At 42.4% G+C, this 25,604-nt stretch overlaps 1 protein-coding gene and 1 long non-coding RNA gene across 2 annotated transcripts in view; one reads left to right on the top strand and one right to left on the bottom strand.

Moving 5' to 3' along the window:
* Nucleotides 1-25,604, top strand: part of LOC147027720 (ephrin-A2-like) — a 294,814-nt gene that overhangs the window by 16,168 nt on the left and 253,042 nt on the right. The window lies entirely within an intron of this gene.
* LOC147027721 (uncharacterized) lies at nucleotides 6,188-17,326 on the bottom strand. The gene is made up of 3 exons (XR_015057226.1): nucleotides 17,242-17,326; nucleotides 15,707-15,871; nucleotides 6,188-7,906 (listed from the first exon to the last, which is right to left on the bottom strand). It is a non-coding gene; the product is annotated as an uncharacterized LOC147027721 (long non-coding RNA).

Below are 25,604 nucleotides of genomic sequence, written 5' to 3'. Positions count from 1 at the left end.
TCTATAAAGTATATACTATGAAAATATGTACTGCAAAGAATGAGAGTATGTCTGCCTATAAACGATGAAATAATAATTCACATGCATGAACTATCGGGGACACCTCTTCATGATGGTTGTTCCTCCCAACGGAAGTCGGGGGCCAAATCTTCCCCACTCTTCCCTGCTGCTCAGATTAAATCAGGGAAGCACAGCCACAATCATAGCGCCGATTGGTCCCCATGAACTGGCTCATTCCCTCCACCCCCTCCTCTTACTCTCCCCGCCCCACGACAACATCTTGGATGTGATGAATCTCTGCTGTTCTGGTCATGCAGGGCAGGAACGGGGCCCATCAACAGCAAGAACACACATATTTATATAATTATCCGTAATTAAATCTATAATTCTGCACCCATATCATTCCACCTGAAAGGAGGGCGCGGAGGGGGACTACGCGTATTTAATACAACACAAATCCAAAGGAAGGAATTCCAAAGGAGGAATATTCCAAAGGAGGAATAAAAAAATTCCAAAGAAGTTGGCAATGGTTTAAAGGTAATTGAGAATTTCTCATTTGAAGACATGGATTTTGATATATGCCCGGTGTTGGCTTTATGGTTAGGGTGCTGGGCTTGGGATCCTGAGTTTGCAATCCCACTCGGCTGTTGAATTGATACCAGGTGGTTCTGACTCTGCCTGTCATCCTTCCGAGGTCGGCAAAATGAGTGTCAGCATGCTGGTGCACTGTGTCGGAATGGCGACCCATCCAGGATTGTGCCCACTTGCCAAGGAGACTGCTTAGGCAGCACCAACGTTCCGCACAGAGAATTGTCCCAATGGATGGATGGAATTTTGATCCGACTGTAAACTGCCGTTCTGATGGTGTGAAAATATTTTTTCTGTCTTCAACCATGCCATTCTTTGGAAATTGATTTGCATCGAATGAACTACCAACAGCATCTATCAAACAAATGCAACCTTTTTCCGGTCGGTGCAGAAACTAATTAATCAAACCCTCCTTTGATGGAAAAACGAACCCTTATATTTTTGGGAATGTTTCTTCCACGCATTCTTTCACATTTCTATGGTTTATGGATGAATGATGTAAAACGTATGGAGACGAACTCTGTAGCATGTTGATAAGAGTGAAAGCAACAACCAAATAAGCAAAAGTTTCGTCTGAATGCTGTGATCAAATCGACCTATCTAGACGGGTTTGATGAATAGTGCTTGGCAAACACGAGCTGTCCGTCATCAATCACACACACCATGCCTCGAATCAGGTCCCCAGGTAGAGCTAATGTTAGACATAACTGACGACTGATGCTGCAAACGAAGGCAAGATGGCATTGGCATTTGGCTAGCTCCATCATCTCCTTCTGGTTGCAGTTGTACAGTCTACGAGTTACTTGGCTGTAAGGACAATTCAGGTGACAGTACAAATCACAACTTCATAATTCTGAATGTCTATATCGTTTTCAGTTTCTATCTCTTTACCAGTATTTGTTCCACGATCATACTTGATACAGTAATTATTAAGCTGCCACAATGAGAAGTAGAACATTTTCAGTCAATTACCCGAAGATTTTGTGTGCAAACCTGTTCGTTGGAAAGTGAAACTGTAGAACACCCATCACACTGACTATTCGGGTAACACCATTTAGTGACCTCACAGGACATGCATGGCAAGAAGCTTTCCAAGTGACATTGATGCTGCACTAATGGAAGAGAGCAATAAGTGATACTTCTAAAAGCTATAAAATTAGATTTCCAAAAGGGTTCTGTTGCACTCTTGTGTTAATGCTGTTTGCTTGACTCAGATATTGGAAGAAAATCTCATCCTCGCTTCGAGGCTGGAAACTGGCATGTCTGGCCATGCACCTCGGAACGACTGTTGCCTTATGCTGATCCATGGTCTTCGACATTCTTAGATCTTTGGGCGTGTTTACTTTGACAGGCTTTTGGATTCTATGTTGCTTCTTTCAACACCTTTTTTGTTGTAATTTTAATTGCCAAGTTGCTCACTAACGAATAAGCGTAAGATGGAGTCTGTTTCAGAGGACAAACTAGAGGGGGAGCACTCAGTAGAGTGCAAAACCTCTGCCGTCAATACTGCTGGGTCACTCAAGTGAACCTGATATCCTATTCATTGTAGGTCAAAACGGATCAGACTCTACTGAACCACGATTGAATAAACTAAACTAGATCGACGCGCATGTAGAAATGGCAAAAAAATATAATCGAAATATTTTTGAAAAAAAAGGTGCAAAATTTGTTGTTTTTTTTCTCTCACAAATTTTTTTGGGGTTGGAAATCACTTAAAACATGTAGAAATGCAAAAACAAAAATTCAAATATTTTTTCAAAATAGCCACCATAGCGGCCATATTGGACTTTGGAACAAGTTCAAAATCTAATGGCATGATCCTTGGACCATACCTAATTCCCCCACCAAGTTTCGTCGAAATCCATCCAGGAGTTTTTCCGTAATACTGTTCACAAACAAACAGAAAGGGGTGAAAACAGTAACCTCCATCCATCTTCGATGGCAGAGGTTAATAAATATCTCTTCTTTATTCTTCATGACTCTGCTCAATCACTTCGGTCCATCTGTGCAGGTATTGTGCTCTCTGGGAGCTTTACCTTAAATAAAATAAATATTTTTATTGTAAATTTATTTATGGTCCACCTGTTGCAAGGATTCCGTGCAAGGAGACAATCTGCTCCAAATGTGTCTGCTGTAACCAATAATGGTTTGGTTAGACCTGTTTGACTTTCCCCTCTGAGTACATCCATCAAGATACAAGTAGTTTCATATATATATATATATTTTGTGATTCTGGAAACTGCCTGCCTCCAAGGCAATGTCACCCAAAATACAGTGTGATCCCCAGACAGTTATTTAGTTTGTATATGTGCAGTTAAACCTTCCCCTCATGTCTAATGGGTTAACGGGACGAAGTGTGTTGCGTGGGTCTTATAGCTAGGTCTAAATATATCTCTATCTTCATTCCAACTCTTTCCTCTTATCCATGAAATAAGTCAAAGCAGGCACCGCACCCAGACAGCCGCCTGTGAAAATCACGATGAGAAAACTCTCCACCACCAGACTGTACAGGACGCACACAGCCCGGTGATAACCTCCACCTACACTGTACAGGACACGTGCGGCGCACCCTTTCATTCGAGTCTGCATCTAATAATTATATCTGTCTTCTTTTTAACCCTGATTTACATCCAACCCTTTCCTTCAATCCATGATACAAAGCGAGCATGCGCAAATGCACGGCAACAGATGTGTGTGCAGCCCTGATAATCACCACCGCACTGTACGGGATACCCAGGGCGCACATCTTTATTCAGGTCTGCATGCTGATTTACAAGGGAGTCTCACCATCGACCTTCGCTTGCCACCTCGGCCGCCAATATCTCCCACGGGACATCCCACACCTCCTCGCGCCTCCGCCTCGATGCGATTCTGTGATGCCGTTTACAAAAAGTAGCCGAGTTGTCTTCGACACTTAAAGATTCCACGATGCCCGTCATAAAAAGTAGTCAAATTATCGTCGGCACACTGGCTAATTTCCTAATTCATGCCTTGACTGCGGGTAGCAACTGAACTGGTCCTCATGGAGGCTTATTGACACCAGATTACACTGCTTGCTGTCTTCGAGTGTGGCTATTGTTGGCGAGCATCTGTAATAAAAACAATTTTTTTTTTAATTTAATGTCCTTGATGTACAATTAATAGCAGTACAAACCCCCTACATGAGCCAGCTTGGATCACTGTATGCATGCTGTAGCTTTTCTGTAAAATTTGTGACTTAGTGTTATGTAAGTTAATGAACTACGACTGATTTTTCTTGACTGGTTGTAAAAAGTGAGCGGTGTTGAAATGGTGGTTCATCCAGTAAAAACAGATGACTCCAGCTATTTTTGTCGTATTCCATGATTGTGATTCTTATTAATGCTCCATTTGTTCCTTTTTATGTATCAATTCATTTGCCTGTATGGACTTCGTATTTAAATATTTTATGTTCTCTCTCTACTTATCCTGCCTCCCGTTTTTTTTTCTCTTACTCTGAGCAAATACATTTGTAACCATCAGATTACTAATGTCACATTGCCTCCTCGCCTATAAATCAGAAGTTGGTGCCAGAATTACTCTGGGTTTGTATCAAATGCTTGTCTGGCTGGGAAGTGCTTAAGCCTGAAACAGCTGTGCACACACTCTGCTTTTACGAATCCATTTGGTTAATTCCAATGATGTAGTCGTCTCGGTTTCCATCTTAAGTTAAAGGCACAATGTCTCAAGTCTGAATCGATGTCCAAGGCTTTCGGCTCGATTCTCGTTGAGGTTGAACTCTTTGTCGTTCCCATCTGAGCACACAGCTTGTGATGCTTGGATCTCATCTTCAAATCTCATGTGCTATGTTGATTTGTCCATCATCTACGAATGTCCTTGCATTTTTGATAAAGGTATGCTGACATCTACTCATGTCCTTGTCCTACATGATTCTTGGATCACTGTAAAAGTATACACCGGTAAAATAAAGCCGCAGTCTTAATCCGACATAACATTAAGGTCTGAAATACCAGCCCAGATCTGTCTTTCTTCCTCTTCTATCTTAATCCCTTTCCTTTACACTACATGATTCATTAGAAATGGTCATCTTTCCTGTTCTTCATGGAGTTTTTTTTTTAGTTGTTTTTATTACCCAACGATCATCTCCCAAGCCCAGAGTAACATATGAAGTACATTGCACCAAGGTATACATACTGGGCATGACCCGGGTTTTGTTCTGTGGCTAAAAGGGGGCATCGATCGGTTGAGCATATGGAGGTGCAATGCTGATCGATACTTTTCATGCTCTGCATATGTTTCCATCACTTATAGGCAATGGCACAAATAACTCATAAAGCCTGCCGATGAAAAGTTAGAGCTCCTCCAGGCCCTGCGCCTTCGCACTCAGGGTGTGGATTATCTTGCAAATCTTGCATCCACTTACTTGTCCAGAAACTGTGAGCATTCAGATAGAATGTTCAAATGGGAACTTCTGCCAAAGCAGCAGGGATTTTGTGAAGTTTTGCTAAACTTTCTCGCTGAGCCGTCGCTTGAGACCCTGTCTGCTCTTTTGTGCTTTCTGGCTGACAGACAAAAGAATGACCTGCAGTTTTTTTTAAGATGAGCACCGCTTATAAATTTGTTATACAAACAAACAAATGCATAAAGTTAGACGTGCATATATTTGAATTTGAATCATCAGAAGTTGGGGAAAAGCAAGAGTAACGCGACGCCACTCGGGAGAGTGCAAACCTCCACCATGCTGAACAGTTTACGTTTTGTATCGTACTGATCGGCTGGAACGGGATCTGGACCTCCAAAATCGAATTGGCTTGTTCTTGGGACCTACCCAACTCATCTGCCAAGTTTCTTCTAAATCTGTCCACAACTTTTTTGAGATATCATGCCTGTCCACCTAATTTAATCTGAATCCATCCGTCTGTGAGCAGGATATCTCAAAAACTTATGGACAGACAGGAGTGAAAACACAACCTTTGTCCACCTTCGGTGACAGAGGTAGCCAGAGAAAAGTCTATGGCATGCCATCGCAAATCCCCACCCTTCCCACCTAAAGCGAAGATGAAACATGGCCAAAGGTTCCACCAAGAATGACCCAACATGGTATTTTGAGTTAAAAAAATTTTTTTTCCCCGTTTTAACCTCTGTGACCTGGGGCATGAACTCGGGGTCAAATCCTAAAAGTCGTTACGTATTTGATGCATCCCCCAATGTTTATTGCATGTACAAAGTTTCATTAAAAAAATGTTTAAATAAGTGCTCATAATTGCATTTTTGGTATTTGACCTTTTGACTCCACCCTCGGGGCGGGGGGGGGGGCAGCACCAAATGATACTGCTCTTGCACCTTCGTGCCACGTAGTGATCATGACTAAGTTTTTGGTTAATTTCTGTGCAACCGTTTCGGAGGAGATATCGTGACAGACGGGCCGACGGAGCCGGTTATAATATCTCCGCATGTTTTTCAAAAAGTGTGAGGATAAATATGCCATAAATGTGAGATGCTGAGATAACTGAAAGGTCTCGTGCTTACCTTTTACTCATTTGGATTTTTTAAAAAAAACCTTTAGAATTGGATATAGATGCTGAGAGAGACAAATCAAATTGGGAATAATTTTCCTGATTAAATTTAATTATCAAAATACCCTTTCTGGAGAAATCAGAGAATGCACTGAAGGTTAAAATATTAAAACACTAAAGGAGGAGCAGTATTCACTATCATCATGGTTACACTGGATAAAAAGTCGTGTCCTGTGGTTACTGGTCACTTTGTCATGAGCTAATACTTTGTGATGAGCATTTGTGAGCGTTACGGAGTGCAAAACCTTTCGTGCCTCCAATGTTTTTTGGAGCCACAAGATATGTCCAGAGAGACAGCCCTGATCTCACGTCCCCCGTCCATTGTTGGGTGAGTAGAAGCAGCATGTCCAAGCTGGAGTGACCTGGTCTGAACCCAAATTGGTGATCTGCGATGAGGTTGTTGGAGAGAAGGAAGGATTGTGATGATGGATTCCATGACCTTGCTGATGATTGGAAGTAAGCTGATAGGTCTGTAGTCAAGGGGATCAGTTTTTATACCTTTTTACCTCCGCCAACCAAGGTGGGCGGAGGTTATGTTTTCACCTCCTGTCTGTTTGTCTGTTTGTTGCTTGCGAAAATTGAAGATTTTTCAAATATATTGGTTGGTCTTGTTTATTAGTCTGTCAGTCCGTCTTTGTTTGCATGTCAATCACTTAAAGGTCACAATTTTAAACCGATCTTCACAAAACTTCACCACATGATGGTGTTCCTCATGCGCAAGAAGCCTGTTGTTTTTGTGGTCAAAGGGTCAAAAGGTCAACAACTTTGTGAAGTTTGTAAAATCCTCACTTTTCATCCGAAAAACTAAAAAAATTGAATAGGATTTTCATATCAGGTCACTGAAGTCAATCACCAATTATTTTTGAGATCAACATAGGCCAAAGGTCAACAACTTAGGTGGAGTTTCTAAAATCCTCAATTTTCATCCCATTGACTTTAATTTTGAAGAGGATTTGCATATCAGGTCACTAAATTCAATGAACAACTAATTTTGACGTCAACATAGGCCAAATTCCGAAAATTGTCAGTTTCCATCCGATTGACTTGAAATTTGAAGAAGAGTTGCACATTTGGTCATTGAATTCAACCACTAATTATTTTTTAGGTCAAATTTGTTTTATGGCTTTGCCAAGTATCGTGTCATGCAAGACATATTTATTGTTTGTCTGTCTGTCTGTTTGTCCGTTGTTTGTCTGTCTCGTCAACAGGACAGGACATTTCAAAAAGTTGTGGATGGATTCAGACAAAACTTGCTGGACAGGTTGGGTGTGTGACAACGAAGAGGTGATTCAATGTTGCTGAAGATCTGAATCTGGATACAATAATTATTTTATTTTTAAGTGATTCTTCGCCATTGAGAGTTGGAGCTAAAAACAACACAGCAAGATATCTCAAAAGGTTGTGGACGAGTTATGACAAAACTAGGTGGATGAGTTAGGTAGGTGACAAGAACCAGCTGATTAGATTTTGGTTCAGGTCCGGATCCAGATCTGGCTTTTCAGTGGGATACAAAACGTAAACTGTTCAGCCTGGCAGAGGTATGTGCTCTACCCAGTGCCGTTTTAGTTTATGTAATGCAGTGATGTTGGCTGATTTCCAAGCAGATGGAAGATGACCTAAGGCAAATGACAGGATGAAAAGAACAGCAGAGCAGGATTTTAGGACACGTGAGCTGATGCCATCCTGTCCACGGGGGTAGAGTCAGAGCCGAGGGTTGAAATGACTTTCTCCATGTTCTCAGGTGCTGAGGACACGTTCAGCAGCTGTTGGGTATGACAGGGAAGGATGGGTATATAGAGTGAGAGATTGTGGACACAAGATTTGGAAGCAAACACAAAATTGAGGCATTCGGCCTTCTCGGGAGAGGAGTCGGCTGTGGTGCCATTTTAAGTGAGGAAAGAGATGGAAGGGGAGTATACACCAGAGACGGACTTAACAAGGTGCTTACAGGTCTTTGAAGGAGCCAAGTTTGAAAGTTCAGTCATGTTTGGAGAAATATGATCATGAATGTCACCAGAAGTTGTACATGACTTTATGGTGCTAGAAAACTAGATAAGAATTGGATCTGACCAAAACTGCCAGCAGGGTGTGTCGTATTGTTGAGCATACCATCCTTCAAAAACAAAATTAAGCCTGCCTTTCAATGTACAATATTGCAATCTACTGATGAAGCATCAGTAGTAGCCTCACTTGTACAAGTAGGCCTGTGGTGTAATGAGCAACTTCCTAATTCTCGTTATGGGTAAAGCAGAAGACCATTTATAGTCTTTAACCTTCCTTATAGCCCCATGATACATTTTGAATCCAAGAGTGCTTAAATTTGTGCAAGTTGATATAGATAGCTCTAAGTTACATCCTGACATCTTATTTTTCAGCTGGTGTAGGAGAGGTGAATATGATCATTTAAAACTTTAATTTAAAAGTTCATTTATTTAAAATTTTAAAAAAAGATCATTTAAAAAATCTCCTGCTATAATAAAATGCATTTCATAATGATGTAAAAATTTAAAATTACAATTACAAGATGGTAATCCTGTTGCAACACAGGAAGGGGAGGGGGTGGGGTGAGGGGGGAGGGGCTGTATTGCCTGAACCTTACGTCACCCCATCCTCCTCTTGAAATGCAGAGCCTGTAGATTAGACATCTTTTTCACGCAAGTATGTTGAGCAATTGTACTGTGAACCACGCACGGAGAATTTGCAACACGTTGCTGTTGTTATTGATCACCCTGCACTGCATGTTTGCTGAACGTGAATCGTTGAGAGAAATTCCATTAAAAGTTATATGAACTGCGCCATCTCGCTCTGCCACCAACCATGTTTCACGTGAAATAACCTTACCAAAGTCATTTCACTTTATTCTTGCAGTGAATTGTTTGCATGATTCTTCATCATTCGTGCACCAACCTCCAAATATACTTGTACATATTATTTGGTTGGTAAAAATGGAGGAATTTTTCATGAACCCCCCCTATTTTTTTTTCTACTCCTCTAAGATGTTTCACACTTCCTTCTTTCTTTCTTCCACTCCTTTTATTCCTGTCTCATCCCAACCATGTTTCTCCCAAACCCTCACCCCTAACCCATCCTCTCTTCCATCTCCCATCTACTCCTCCTCTTCCTCATTCATATTCTGCTCCTTGTTTTTTTTTTTTTTCCTACTTTTCTTTTTACAAAATGTTTTTCACAACATACGCCCCTCATACCCATTTGCATGCATAAAATGTTGATGACCGTGTATAAAAATAATACATGCGCTCTTATTCACGCAATTATGAGAATCCAAATTCCTGGTTTTAAATACTGTATTTGACCAATCGTTTCGAGCCATCTTAGTTGAATGAGTCTTTTTATTCAAAAATACATTTTATACGAGCAAAAATTTGACCATTTATTTTTCCGCTCTGAATTAGCCAAATTAAAATTACTGTATTTATTGGATGTAGGTTTTGAAAATTCCCATTTTCTTTCCAGAATGGATACAATTAAAGGCTTTCTCTTGAATTCCAATTGAAATGCTAAATATGAAAATATTTTACTTGGCAAAGTGTGTGACAAGGTCCTTTTTAAAATTGTGCTTAATGTGCAGAACTCTGGGAAGAAAAGTTCAGTTGTTTAAAGTAGATCCAAAAACAATATTTTCTTCTCGTATTGTTTTCACAGCAGTGTAATGTAGCATCTCATCAGATATTGGTCTTTCAGAGTAAGGCATACGATGCATACGGTATTCTTTTTCAAAATTCTATCTCAAATTATTTAGTGGGAGTTAACATTCTAAGGTCGCTTTCAAACAAAACTACACCTTTGGACCGGTGCCCTGCATGACTGCACACTCTGCCTCCCAGTGGGGAACATTTAGCATTCTCGGCTGGTGTCTTCCACCTGTGTCAAATCTAACGATTGGAGGAAGGCTGAAGGGCAATGTCCGATCTTACATCACAGGTACAGCCTTGGGGAACCATGGGAGTACCTTCAGGTTGTTCTGGTCTGGGGGCTTGTTTTCAAAAATTTTTTTTAACAGTTTTAGATAAAGCAATTACTACCTGTGTAATATCAGGTGCACGATGTGCAAAGTTTTTTTTTTTGTCACCGAGTCGGTCAAATGGAGGAAGAATGAAGACCTTGCAAGGAAAAAAGGAAAGGTACACACAGGTCATGAGACAAATGAAGTTAAATTGTATTATGAAGCTTTATTTCTTATATTTTAGGAGGAGATACAAAGATGTGTTTTGAGAGGACTTTTGTTGTCATGGTATAAGAAAGCACCTCACCCAAAGGACATATAGAAAATAAAAGGACGAAATGACTGAAACTTAAAATGTAGCAACATTTGGTGTAGATTATATGATTGTTCTCACTTTTGAGTTGTCTCGCCTGGGTTTGAATCTTGATCCATTTATAAATTGTCACACCGGTGTTTCACATGCAGAGTGATTCATCAATGTGTTTGTCATTTCTCTTATGGACGTCAAGCTGGAGGACCCGTCTGCGAGCACGACTTGTCGGTGAATGTTTAAGATCGCATGGGTCTTTCGTGAAGAGGAGACGAGTTATCTCTGGTACCCCTAGAAAAATTCCTGCCCTGTCTGACTGCTTAAAAGGCAACAGCAAACCATCTAGTGTAACCCTTGCAGAGAGACTGCCTCGGGAGTGCTGAAACACTGTCAAGGGTATTCAGTTTAGTATTCATTGATAATGATGATGATGATGATTATATCATGATTAACTAGAGAGTTCAGAGAACACCTCACCCCATGCATTCTTCAAGTATATAATTCAATTGTAATAAAATAATGATTTTAAATCAGGTCAGGTCAGGTATGGGAGCATGTGCCGGAGCTGCGCGTCAATGCATCTATTTTCCACTGATACTCCAGGGGCCTCCATCTGGCCATCCCAATCTCCTTGAGATGCTGATCAACCTGCTGCAACCATGAGGAACGTGGTTGGCCCATGGGCCTCCTCCACTCACGAGGCTCCCTCGCTGAGAGAATCTGGTGAGTAGGATCCGCGTCAGGAAAACGAGCCACATGTCCATACAGCTGCAGCTGACACTCATGGACTATGTAGGTAACAAATCACATTTGAGTCTCTCTCAGAAACTGCACGTTGGACACAAGCTTCGACCAGCGATAGCCAAGGATTCTCCGAAGAGACCTGGCACCAAAGGAATTGAGTCTCCTTCACAGATCCCTGGTCAGAGTGCAAGTCTCACATCCATAGAGCAAGACTGGAAGCACCAAGGACCTGAAGACTCAAACATTCGTCCTCCCTCACAGGTACCGACAGCACCACACCCCATGATCCAGTGAATCCATGACTCCCCAGGCCCGACCCAGACGTCTATTGACCTCTGACTCACAGCCAGCAGAGACATGAAAATCACTGCCAAGGTAAGTGAATCTCTCTGTGACCTCAACATCCTCACCACAAACAGGAACAGACAAGATAGCAGCATCTAAGATGTCATTGAAAGTCTGGATCGTAGTTTTGACCCAGGAAACCCGTAATCCCAGCGGCTATGACTCCTCATTCAGCACCTCGATGGCCCCCAAAATGATATCTAGAGTCTCCGCAAAGATGACTGCATCATCTGTGAAATCAAGATCAGAGATCTTGACATTCCCAAACGATGCACCGCAGCTTGATCTCTCTGACATCTTCCCCAGAATCCATTCCATTACAAGTGCTGAAAAGTGTGGAGGCCAGTACACACCCCTGATGAACTCCAGTAACAACTGGAAATAAGTCAGAGATGGTACCACCACATCTCACAGCACTCTCAGTACCAGAGTAGAGTTCAGACATCAGATCGATCAGTTTTGGTGGCACCCCACGAAGACCAAGAATCCTCCAGAGGACATCCCGATTCACTGAATCGAACGCTTTACAGAGATCAACATCGGCTGCAAGCAGCCCCTGCCGAAACTCTCGTCTGCGTTCGGTGAGGACACGAAGTGCAAGGATACGGTCAATCGTTGACCTCTTTAGTGTAAAGCCTGAATGCTCTGGAGGCTGGTGCTCAAGCAAATGGTGGCAAAGCTCATCAAGAATTTTCCGAGCAAAGACATTGTCCGGCACTGAGAGCAGCGTCACCCCTCGGTAGTTGCAGTCTTGTCGATCACCCTTCCTTTTCCAGAGAGGGACAACAAGGCCCCTCTTCCAGTCAGTTGGGATGATGCCTGTGTTCCAAGCAGAGCAGAGAACTACATGCAACGACACGAGTGCAGCATTTCCACCAGCCTTGAGAAGTTCAGCATGGATGTCACAGATCCCTGGAGCTTTACTCCATTTCAACCGGCTCACCGCAGCCCGTGTTTCCACAAACGAAGGTGGACCACAGTTAATGTGAACCAGAATAGCACTAAGTTCGTTGACTTTGCAAGAAGTCATGGACTTTGGGTGGTTGGTTCATGGTTTCAGCGTTCATGGTTTCAAGGTCAAAAATCGGGATTATAACACCCCTGACATCCAACACGACAGCTGGCGGATCAGCCTGGTACAACCGCTAATTGTAACTAGCCCAGCGGACCTTCACTTCGGACTCCTCTGTCAAGAGCCCACCACCCTCTGCTCTCACTGCGGTACACCGAGGGATGGGCTTGGATGAACGCAATGCGCAAATTCCCCTGTAAGCAGGACGAGAATCACTTGACTGCATGTGATGCTCTACCCCCTCACAGATTCCTCGCACATAGGCCTCCTTGTCCATCCTTGGTGCAGGTACAATTTTATGCCTCATCTCCCTGAACAGCTCAGCTCTGCCATTCAGCCTGGCCCTGCGACTCTGGTCAATGGTATCTAGTGTCCGTTGAGAGACAAAATTCTTCTTCACCCTATGGTGAATTCCAAGACATCCACCGGCAACATCAAGGACAGTGGTCTTGAAGGCACTCCACAACTCTTCAAGATCCCCCAAAGCTCCCAGACCCCCCAAATCTCCACTCAGCCTGTTCGCAAACTCCTCAGCGACCCTCTCATCCTTGAGCTTGCCAACATCCAGCCTTGGCTGGGATTGTGTCATTCTCCTGGATTTAAGCTGCAACTTCAGAGTTGCTACAACAAGCCTGTAGTCAGTATTGAGGGACTGAGCACTCCGGTAGACCCTTCAGTTCTGGATCATCCTCCACTGACCATCAACAAGCACATGCTCAATCTCCTTTGCCACACCACCAGCATTGGAATACCAAGTACAGCGATGAGCCTGTGGGTGGTGAAATGATGAACTAGCCACCCTAAGTCCATGACTTCTTGCAAAGTCAAGGAACTTACTGCTCTTCTGGTTCACAGTTCCAGACCCATGATGACCAACACTTGTCTCATAACCATCCCTATCAGTTCCAGTCGATGCAATTAAATCCCACAAGACTTTGAGAGTATCTCGCCTGGGGTACTGATCAACCACAGACTTGAGCGTGGCATAGAATGCATCCTTCATGGTGAGATCACTCGCTTCAGTCGGAGCATAAACAGAGACCAGGGAAATGACACCCAAGGACTGACGAATCCTTAGTCTCATGATATGCTCATTGACCGGTGTTGCCTCAATTATCATTGGGGTCAGCTTATTGGACACAGCTACAGCAACTCCTTGGGCATGGTAACCATCAGAGTGACCAGACCAATAGTAGGTGTAACCACCCGCCATTATCTCGCCGCAATCCGGTCTCCGAACCTCAGAGAGTGCTGCAATCCCGATGTCCAAACGCTTGAGCTCAGATGATAACAGAGACAGGTGATCATCCTCTCTTAGGGATAGGACATTCCAGGCATCCACCCGAAGGGACAGCCTCAGGTTAATGCAAGGAGACCGCCGTCTGGTGGACGACACCTCAGCACCACCCCGGCACACACGACTGCAATATGACCCAGGAAGGTTACCCCGTGGTTTCCTTCCTGTCATCAAAGATTGGAGGTCCCGAAAGCTTTGCCCAATCCCGTCATCTGGTGATCTGCCCTGCGAAGGGAAGCTGCCCTGGTGATTGGAGGTACTCCCACGGAGTGGATTTTCAGATTTTAAAAAATGCTTTTGGAATGTTTTGCTCAATTAAAGGTTTTAAGATTGCCGGAGTGCAAAATCTGCCACCAACCTCCTTATCAAAATAACCCAACTGCAGGAGGACGTCCACATAAACAGTTTGGCATGAGATATGGATGGCCATTGGCTCACAAGGTGCTCCTCCGCCCTTTGACGGGTTTTGTTCTTCATCCTGCTGGGTGTCCATATCATACACCCTCCTCACCAATAAACTTGGTGGGGGAGACGGTTTCGTCGCCGACAACTCGACCATGAAACAGGTTCGTACACGTTTACATGGTACCTGTAACAAGTCACAGATCTAATCTGACCTGACCTGACACAAATGACCTGTAAATGCCCTATAAATATCAAAATTTCAGAAGTTTAGCTTTGTGATGCAGTTTTATACACCACCTTATTTTTTTTTTAAACATATCCAAGTACTGCAAAACTGGAGGTTTGTGGAAGCAATAAGAAGACTGTTTGTGTGTTACAGTACTGTATTTAAGTACTGTATATAATTCACTTGAAATGAAATAAAGATTGTGAAGATCGTGTAACAAAAAAATTAATTCAGGAAGTTGAACCCAACACAGTGGCTTTACTTAACATGTTACATTCATTGTTCGTGCTTGTTTGTGTCCTTTATTGGTTCACGAGTCAGTAAGTGACCACTATATTCATTATGGGTGTGTGTGTCTGTCTGTCTGTCTGTCTGTCCCGAGCATAGCTCCGTGAGCTTTGATCCGATCCTGATTAAATTTGGGTGCGAGGTTTGTATCATGATCTAGTTGTGTTTTCCGGAGAATGGGCGTGCTGCGCCCATTATGGGTGGAGCCACGCCCAAAAAACATGTGTTTTTAGGGGGTAGCCGGTTTCAAGTTACATCTTCTCCGAGGGGGTTTGTCGAATCTGGCAGAGGTTTCGGTATTTGGTTAGCCCAATGGCACCTGCATAGCCCCACGGAGCTCGATTTTTCATTTTCGTCCCAAGGTCACGAACTTAGAAATGTCAAAAAAATCAATAAATTGGGCATCGAGCTCCTGGGGTTTTCAACTGTTTCGAATGAAAGTTGGTATGGAAGTAGTGCTCTTCGAGTACTACAACGTTCATCATTTACGTTTTTCCCGATTCCCTCCAGTTTGCCCGTGGCGTCCCCTCGAAGGTCAAAAAATGAAAAAAGGCGAACCGTGTACATTGCTCGTGAACCATCGCCGTCTCTAGACTTGTCTCACTCTATTATCTTCATGTATGTGCGATCGGGAATAATTCAGAGCCAAAGTACTGCTTAACTACAGGTTTGTTTTCCAAATAATTTTCTTATTTATGTTCAAAACAAACCACTCAAACGGAATTAAGTTGTTCTTCCATCATAAACCGACTTTTGTCGACAGACGGACAGACAGACAAAAGTGAAACGATTCCTTAACCCCGCCTTTCGCTTTGCATGCACAGGGAAATTATTTTGCCAGTAATGCTGGAAACCAGGTAACTATTCAATCGAGGACTAATCGTGGTACATAAGATCAGTAACTGTACTCACCTGCGGCGTATCTTTTTTGAGTCACAAACTATCTGAAGTTTCTCAGATCCATCATACACTCTGTGTGCTTTCCTCCGTTTCCTTGAATGGCCTCATTTTAAAATCAACTTGTTCTTTTCAATTGCTGAACACGTGTTCAGCGATGCCTGCAGGCCGCTGCGAGAGCTGGCGAAAGAGGATGGGCGTGGGAAGATGCTGTTATATCGAGCCTGAACTCAAGGTTTCAAATGCTCAACGGGATGTCTTTTTTTTTTTTTTTAAAGGATTCCTACAAATGTACCGAGGGCACCTTCCCAGACTAAATAATTTGCTCTGAGACATCTGTGGCCGAGGCAAACTCTGCAACACTTCAAAGCAAATTGAGCAAAGTTCAGTTTAACTTGTAACAGTATACCTTTTATTATGATGGCAGCATATCCCGGATATCGTTTAATTTTAACATTCATTCTTATTCCAAGTTGAGCTTTAAAAATTCAACAATGATTCATGTTATCTCTTTGTCAGTAAATGAGACAAAATACAAACTTCCACGACACTTATAATTGCCAATTTAAGTTTTTTTGCAATTGCATTTTCAATTTCTGTACTATTTCTATACTTCTGTTGGAATGGTGTCACATTGACCGACAATCATAAGCTCTCAACCTTATTGGAAAACGTCAAATTGGCAACCTACCACAAAGGTAGACTTCAATATGTGCCAGCTCCCACCACACGTAAAGGCCACGGTGGAATGTTTTTGGCTTGCCTGGATGGCACCTGGCTTGCCTTGGAAGCAACTTTGTAAGATGCAATAAGGATTTCCTTGTACCTGCGGTCGCATCGGTGTCTCCTTATACGCTCGGGATAATAATATTGAAGATTCATCAGTGTAAGAGAATAACGATAGCTTCATCTTTCTGTGTTTGGCTTGAGGCATATTCTACAGTCCAGTACTCAGTTTGTTCATATCTGGACAGGGGCATCTTCATGTTTCTCATAGGTTTGTTATGTTCCATTGGTTACATAGCCCTTCCGGACATGGTGAACGATGATCGATGATGTTCGATCACCTTAATTACCTCCTTGTCTGTCACTGCACCCTTCACGTGAGCTTGCTTCGCAATTCTTGGTTGTCGATTCAGAGTGGCAATTTTGGCCTCTTAGCTAAAGCTTTTTGTAATTATCAAAATTATAGGTTTATTGTGTACTAACTTGTAATTTCAATGTCTCAAGAGAAAGTGACACTTAAGCTTTGCAATAATAGTAATGCAATTCAAGTCACATGACTTCACAGATCACTGATTTGCGGTGTGTAAGGGTAGACCTTGCACAAATGTTTAATGCCACCACTTCAAGCAGGCTAAAAGATGGTTTATATGCAGCCATGTAAACTTGATCCTCATACTAAACATGTGTGTAAAGTACATATTACACGTGTTTGTACAGATCGCAGTCAATTCCATCAAATATGCTTGCTGGCATGCTGTTCAAGTTTACATTGTGTATAATTACACACAAAGGTGATATCAAATGGCTTGTTCACTTTTCTGTACCTTTGTGTACTGAGCTGAAAACAGCGAGCTTCAACAAAAGAAGTCGTCGCCACTGAGGCTTAGTGGGTTTGCACCATGACCTCAGAGCAAACAAAGACAAAGTATGACAGATTAAGCCACGCCTATTACTCCGGGACGGCTGCTCCCATTGGCCATGAGAGATGCCTGTAAGCCCGGTTGAAGAGCTTGGAGAACCCCGAGATCGGGCCTGAAATTTAATCACACGTCCTATGTTTGAGGTTGACTCCTCTATGACCTCAGCGACCTATGAGTGTACTGTTCGCTTCCTGCTGACCATGGCTGCTTCAAAGAGATGTTTTTCATCATTGGTACTCCACTCCCCTCCCCATCCTCACAGTGTTTCCCTCCTGGCAACCCCCACCCAACCCGTGGGCTCCATCAAGTTTCAGACTCGTTTCCCAAGCCTAACCCATAATCATTAGTCTGTAGCCATGATGAGATGTGATGTGATGGTGCAGTTTGAGTCTCAAGTCGAACATCTCTTCCTTTACCGGCTGCCGTTGGGAAGCACAGAGGCTCAGCTCACTTTATAATAACTTCCAGGTGATGTCCAAACATGTTTCAAAGTACTATCGACAGTCATCACACAAGCACCCTCAATATACCATGGTGCTTGTCCATTTATGACCTGTCTGAATGTTCTGCTTTGCTGTTTATTGCCATTAATTAAGTATTTATGACTCCGTACTTCCTACAAGCTTCATTCAATAACCTAAAAAGCCACTGCCACACCTCGGTATATTTGTCTTTATAGATTCCCATTTGGATGTCACATTTCCGAATTAGCGTTTTGTAGCCAAGCGTCATCCGTAAATCCCAACCGAGCACTCCAGCCATCTTTGCAACCACAGTAATGATTTGGTCACGATGCCATCATTCTGAGTGAAGCCATGACAGTTCCCAAAGCCAGGCAGTTGAAGCCTGTGTGTCAAAGGCAGCAGAACAAAGGGAGCTCCCAGCTCCTCACGTGTGCTCTGTGAGGTCATGTTTCTGCTCATGATGGAGCCTTGGGAGCAGGGAGAATGCGCCCCCTCGGTAGCATCGTTCCTGCACCCCCACATCCCTTCTTCTGTCCCATAGTTACAATTCCTTTCATTTCCTGAACAAAGCTGAATTATCCGTCTGCTCTCAGCACTCACTCTGGTCTTTTCCCTCCTTTACATTTCACTGTCTATAATAATGCACTTTATTTTCTGAGCTTTTTCTGCATTCATTAGTCTGGGTCACACAATGCCCTCCCGTCCATTCATAGCTTCTTTCACAGCTCCCACAGCTCTCCCGCTCTGAAGGACCTTCTGGCACAACACTCTCCAAGCAACACATATGCAGGATATTCAAAAAGTTAGACTGACGAGAAGCGATCGTCCGAGGCACATAACGCAGACAATTATATCTCGTATAAAGAAGTAATATATATATATATATATATATATATATATATATATATATATATATATATATATATATATATATATATATATATATATATAAATAAAACAGTGTGTGAGTGTGCTCTTGTATTTAAAAATATAAAAGTTAGCTATTCTTTGACTATTTTGAGTATCTTGTTTGTAGAACTTTTTAAAAGGCCCTCATATCCAACCGACTTTATTTGTTCTTATTAAAGTACCTAGAAATGCAAAGAAATATTTTGAAGTGAAAGACAGGTTTTCCCCTCTTTTATTCATTCTTTTTGTTTTCAGTGAAAAGGACAATGAATGATCATAATCGTATGTGATTGCCACTTCTGAAAGCGACCATGTTAACAGAAACGCATGGTGTTTTGTAGATCGAGGTCAGGAAGGCACGAACATGAGGTAGTCCTGATTGATGGCAGCACGAAAGCTCGGTGTGTACCGAACAGAAAGCCGAGACCATGGGAGACTTGAGTGGTGATAATGATGGAGGCATGGCAAAGAAATGCAACGGAGGCAGGCAAAGCGAGAATCCAGGGAGTAGGCAAGAGGAATGATGGGATCTATTTTTCTCAGCAATAATTATTCAGAGTTAAACATGTAATCATAAGATGTGCCGCACTGGAAAGAAAGAAATGCTTACAACCTCTTTGCTAATTTACTGAAAATGTAAAATCTAAGTGCAGGCCACATCTCCACAAATAATGTTGGGCACCACACTCCGCTAAAGAGACGTAAAATGTCCGTAATGTCACTCCATCTTCAATGACTGTGAATGTCCCTGAGTCTTTGAGAGAGAGAGAGGCTTAAGCCCTTTAAGATGGCAATTATTGTAAAGCTTGGTGCTGACGTGCATTTCCACATTTGCTTTGATTGAGTCAGTCCCGATGTTGCCATCTCTTGCCAAGCGTCAGTCTCTCATCAGGCACTATGCCTCAAAATCGATTGGATTTCGAAAATTTTGCACTCACTGACCCTGCGATGATGCTGCCCTTTGAAGCGGAGCGGCTCGTCTGATTGCCTGCCATCTTCGCAAAGGGTCCGTGAAAGTTTGAGCAGAAAAAAAAATACAAAAACGAGGGAAAGTGCCATTAAAGCCATTACGTTCATTCCAACTCTTTCAATCCTGCACCCCTGACCTCCTGTCGCTAAATAAAAACGTGTGTGTGTGTGTGTGTGTGTGTGTGTGTGTGTGTGTGTGTGTGTGTGTGTGAGTGTGTTTAAAAGATCTGTTTTTGGAGCTTCCATATATTTATATCCATTAAAATATATTTAGGTTTGTCTGCTGTACTTGTACTTGTTCTTAAACATATGTATGGTCTTTCTTTCCATCTGCAACCAGTTCATCCTCCAGGCTGTCACTGAGATTTGAACAGCTTCCGGTTTGTCCATTTTGAGGTCTTTTGGGATTATATGAAAGAATTATGTCAGTTTTTTTCTTTTCTTGCTTTTAGTAGAACCATTGGTCCAGTGGACCAATTTTTAATTGGTCTTCACAGCCTTGTTGCATACCTGCCTGCTGTACTGCATGAGCATGAGCTTGCCTCTCACCAAGCCCAGATGTGCTTTGGGCCAACGTGGGGATGATATGTTTGTTATTATTATTCTTGCCAAATGATACTACGATTCTTATTGTTGTTGTTAATATTATTCGTATTACTTAATATATGCTTTATTGCAATGTTATCATTATTTTTGTGAGTTATTTTGTTATTTGAACACCATGACCTGGAAGGACCTATGAAGCTGCTTTGTACGCCTTAACATGGCATGAGTTTTTAAAACATGGGGATTCTTCCGGGTCCTGCGTAGTTGATTAGCCTCATCTTCACAACATCAGGTTTACTCACATTGTTTTTTTTTCTTTTTTCAATGTCACGTTCTATGGTAGGAGCAGGTGGGGTTCCGGCTCAGTGGATAACATACTCACCACCTCTGATGGCAAAATGGCTGCCTCGTCTGCATTGTGAATATGAAAGATCCCATTAATCTTTCACCGGAGTATGGAATTTTGGCCAGGGTACCAAGTACCATGACTCATTGGCCGATTCATTTATTTGCAAGGTAAATGTTGATGGAGTGGAGAAGGGGTGTGGGATTCACAACCTCGATTTACCAGAGGCACTGCATTACTGGCATAGCTACACCCCACAAATGATGAAAACCACCAGGCAGTTGTGCTTAATATGCAGGAATAGGGTTCACTCCAGTACTTTGCTTCACAAAAGCTCTTTCTAGTGTTTCACAGGCAGGGCGATTCATCAATGTGTGTGCTGTGTCCCTCAGACAGACATTAAAAGGGCGTCCCGTCTCCCAGCATTTGTTGGTGGACATTAATGATCCCATGGTGTCCTCGAAGAGTAGACGAGCCATCGCCGGCACCATGGCCAAATTCCAAATTCCTGCCCTAACATGACTAGTCCAACATCAGGACTGGCTAGCGGTTTGTGAAGACTCGGGCCAAGCTTCCCCCGGCCGACCCCCCCCCCCCAACAACGTAGGATAATACTAGCCATTAACGAAGATGTATAGCATATACACACTTATTTATATATTTACAGTATATAATCAGTTGCTATGGTAGATTCTATAACATTATAGTGTGTCACATGGGATCACATGGGATCTTTGTGACATTGGTCGTTATCTCCATATGCAGGTTTCCCAGGTGTGTGTGTGTGTGTGTGTGTGTGTGTGTGTGTGTGTGTGTGTGTGTGTGTGTGTGTGTGCACGTGCATTGACAGACATCTCCCCAAATGCTGACAGCAGTAAAACACCCTGGTTAATGCACAGTTCCGACCATCAATGACCGTCATACCTGTTGAATGAAGTTCCATTTTGAATGGAACTTTGTTGGCAGTAATTACTGATGTAATGCGTTCAGCATCTGAATTTTGTGTTTATTTACTTACATCACACGCATCTCCCTTCACATTCTAGCATTTTCATTCACATTGCCATTCAGCCCAGTTAATTTACATTTCTCATTTCTGGGTGGTCCTTGGTGTTGGCATTTTTTTTGTTCTCACCAATCGTGACCACCCTGTGTTCCGAAACTGTTTAATTTGACTAAATCTTTATTGTGAGCTTTGACTCTGAAAGCCAAAAATCAATACTGTTCATCATATGCCAGTATCTCAGGCACATTTTCATTTACCCTTGTGGAGCAGGACTGTGCTTTTTGGCAGGGGTTAAGAAAAGACAGCAGCATCTGCCCCGAGCCCTTTTCTTTTGACTATGTGCTCATTGGAACAATCGGCTCCGTTCGTAAGACCACGAGACATTGTTCTTCGATCTGCAATGTCAAGGAATCTCTTAGCGGAACGGACTTGTGAGCCTCGACTTGCATGTTCTAAGTCGAGCGTTCCTCCCCATCCACCTTTGTCTTCATGGCCGAAATGCACAGGCGAGGTGTCTGTCCGTTTGGTGCTTGAGACCAAGTTTATTAAAACGACGGGGTGCTTTCTTCACAAGATTTATTAAAACTACACACAAATCCATGCTTTGCACCCCGACTTACTACTCTTTGTCTGCACCATACCGATCAGCCATCCGGATCGATTAATCAAACTTTTTAGGGCCTAGTGTGTTGCTTGGCCTTGTCCTCCATTGTTCGCCTTTCTCTGCTGATGAAAGCAAAGGCCTCAGGCCTGTGCACGCAGCATGTGCCCCATGTCTCGCCTCTTTTCCTCCATAGCTTTGACGAAGAAGCTCGTTGAGGGAATAAAAAAGATTTCTCCCCCCACCCCCCCCCAAACTTTATTTGACATGTGCCCTGGGGGGAGCGAAAATTATAGCGACAAAATGGATTGCTCACGCATTCCCACAACGTTTGTGCGTGTCGTGTTCAGGGACTTACATATTTTTGAAGATTGCCCAAAACGAAAAAAACACAGTTTGTTTCAGAAGCGTTTGCCAGAGTAACCACATGCGAAGTAGCAATGTCAACTTTTTTTTTTTCAGCAAACACGACCTCCCGAGGCAGCACAAAGCTCTTAAACCTTAAAAAAAAACATGGACTTAGACTTTGCACTGCACTTAGCTCAAAGCTTCTTTGAGAGTCTGAGCCATGGAGGGTTAATTGGGATTGCAATATGTTTGGCTTACTGTATTTAGAGTGAGCTGGTGCAAGATGCCCCCCCCACCCCCCCTTCACACCCCTCACAAACCTTCCTTGGTTGTATGTTCAGCCTCCTGAATGTTCACAGCCAAGGGCTCTCTGACTAATGGTATAGTGGGAAATTTCAAATGAAAAATATTCAGTGTACTGAATGAATAGCAGGACAGAGGATGATGTGCAGATATATATATATATATATATATATATATATATATATATATATATATATATATATATATATATATATGTATAAACAATTGACCCCTCCCACACTCCTCCAGTCGAAGAAGCTGCATAAAGCAACCCAAGAAGACTGACACAAGGTAGGCGCTACGCTGTTTTGAACCCTTCCCAGAGTTCCTTAACAACTATGAAGAAGAGAAGCAGTTAACACACAGCACACATGTGAGAATCACAATGCTACACACCCCCTCAGCTACCGGACCGGTTTCATCACTTATTGGTGAATCATCAGTTATAGCGCAGACAGCAATGCATACCAATGAGGCTCCCAAGCATGTACCACATGCAAACGTCAAAAGCAGTCGATATATAAATAAATTTAAAAAAGCAGTAAATATGTAAATTTTCTTTATATATTGACTGCTTTTGGCATTTGCACATGGTACATGCTTGGGAGCCTCATTGGTAATGGTATGCATTGCTGTCTGTGCTATCACTGATGATTCACCAATAAGTGATGAAACGGATTCGGTAGCTGAGGGTGTGTAGCATTGGGATTCTCATGTGTGTACAATGTGTTAACGTCTTTATTGTTGTTGAGGAACTCTGGGAAGGGTTTGAAACAGCATAGTGTTTACCTTGTGTCGGTCTTCTTTGGTTGCTTTATGCAGCTTATTTGGTGAGAGGAGTGAGGGAAGGGTCAATTATTTATATAATCCTAGCCACCTGGTGGTTTAGATGATGAGGTGAAGCTGATTGGCTATTCTCTCCAATTACAGGAGATAGACGTGGGAGGGTCTCTACCGTTCAAAAGTTTTATAACACCCCCATTTTTCAGTTTTTACTGAAATTTAAGCAGTTCAAGTCCAGTGAATAACCTGAAATGGTACAAAGTTAGCGGTAAACTGCCAGAGGTTAAAAAAGGTTAGGTTACCAAAAACTGAAAATAATGTAAATTTCAGAGTTGTTAAAAAAGGCCATTTTCAGGGAACAAGTAATGGGTTAGCAACTGCAGCTGTACTGCAGCAATGGAAGTAAATTAAGCCTTGAAAGTTGATGCAAATAATGACTCCAGGTGTCCCAACTTTTGTTGATTAGTTACAAACCCTTTGTCTGTATAAAAGTAGTGTTGGAACAGACTGTGTTGCTATAAACTCTGAAGCATTATTTGGACAATATTGCACTGCAGGAAGTAATATACTGCTATCATAATGGCAAGAAAAAGACAATTAACAAAGGAATGCAGACAGACCATTATAACCCTTAAAAGTGTGGGTCGTTGCTTGAGATAAATTGCAAAGGGCACCAAGGTGTCCTAGTACAGTTTCCAACACCAACAAAAGACACTTGGAAACTGGAGGAAACTCTGACAAGAAGAGGTCTGGCAGACCCAAAGCCACAATACAATCAGAAGACAAGTTTCTGAGAGTCAACAGTTTGTGTGATAGGCAGCTCACAGGACAGCAGCTTCAAGCACAGCTTAACACTGGTCAAAGTAAGGAAGTCTCAGTTTCTCACTGTGAAGAGAAGACTTTGAGCTGCAGGTTTGACAGGTCGAGTGGCAGTAAGAAAGCCATTGCTAAGATGGCAAAATAAGAAAAAGAAGCTTGCCTGGGCCATGAAGCACCGCCAGTGGACTACTGAAAACTGGAAGAAGGTCTTATGGACCGATTAATCAAAATTTGAAATCTTCGGTTCATCACGTAAGGGTTTTTGTATGCCGTCGAGTAGGCGAAAGGATGATTCCTCAGTGTGACACCAACTATCAAACATGGAGGAGGAAGCGTGATGATCTGGGGCTCTTTTGCTGGATCCAGAGTCGGCAACTTGCACAGAGTGACTGGCACCCTGAACCAAAAGGGATACCACAGCATTTTGCAGCGGCATGCAATCCCGCTGGTCTATGCCTAGTTGGTCAGGGGTTCATCCTACAGGAAGATAACAACACAAAACATACCTCCAGGCTATGTCAGAATTAGCTTAGAAGAAAAGAACAAGACTATCGGCTTCAAATCATGGAATGGCCAGCACAGTCTCCAGACTTAAACCCCATTGAGCTGGTTTGGGATGAACTGGACAGAAGGGTGAAAGCAAAGCAACTTACAAGTGCAACACATTTGTGGGAACTTCTGCAACAGTGTTGGGAAGAACTTTCTGAACAATATTTGATTTCCATTGTGGAAAGAATGCCACGAGTGTGTTCGGCTGTTATATCTGCAAAGAGGTGGCTACTTTGATGAGTCAAAAATTTAGATTAAATTTCGTTCAACAAAACGATTCCATGATTTATTTTTTTTATCTGCAATTGTTTATTTGTTCTATGCTTTAATTTCAGAATACATTGAAACATTAAACTCCTTAAATTTCAAGAGAATCTGGAAAAATGGGGGTGTTCTCAAACTTTTGACCTGTGGAATATATATATATATATATATATATATATATATATATATATATATATATATATATATATATATATTACTAAATCTCTCATCTTGTATATATGTATGAATGTATGTATGTGTGTATGTTCCCAAAATACAGCCAAAACAGTACATGATAGCGCAAAAATTTTCGTCCCACCTTACTCACCATTCTCCTGCGGTGTGCAGTATCAAGTTTCG

The sequence above is a fragment of the Eptatretus burgeri genome, chromosome 4 (genome assembly GCF_056783735.1).
Source record: "Eptatretus burgeri isolate ZD-2024b chromosome 4, Ebu_testis_v1, whole genome shotgun sequence".
Taxonomy (NCBI): domain Eukaryota; kingdom Metazoa; phylum Chordata; class Myxini; order Myxiniformes; family Myxinidae; genus Eptatretus; species Eptatretus burgeri.
The sequence above is the reverse complement of the archived record's forward strand: the minus strand, read 5'-3'. Positions and strand labels throughout refer to the sequence as shown.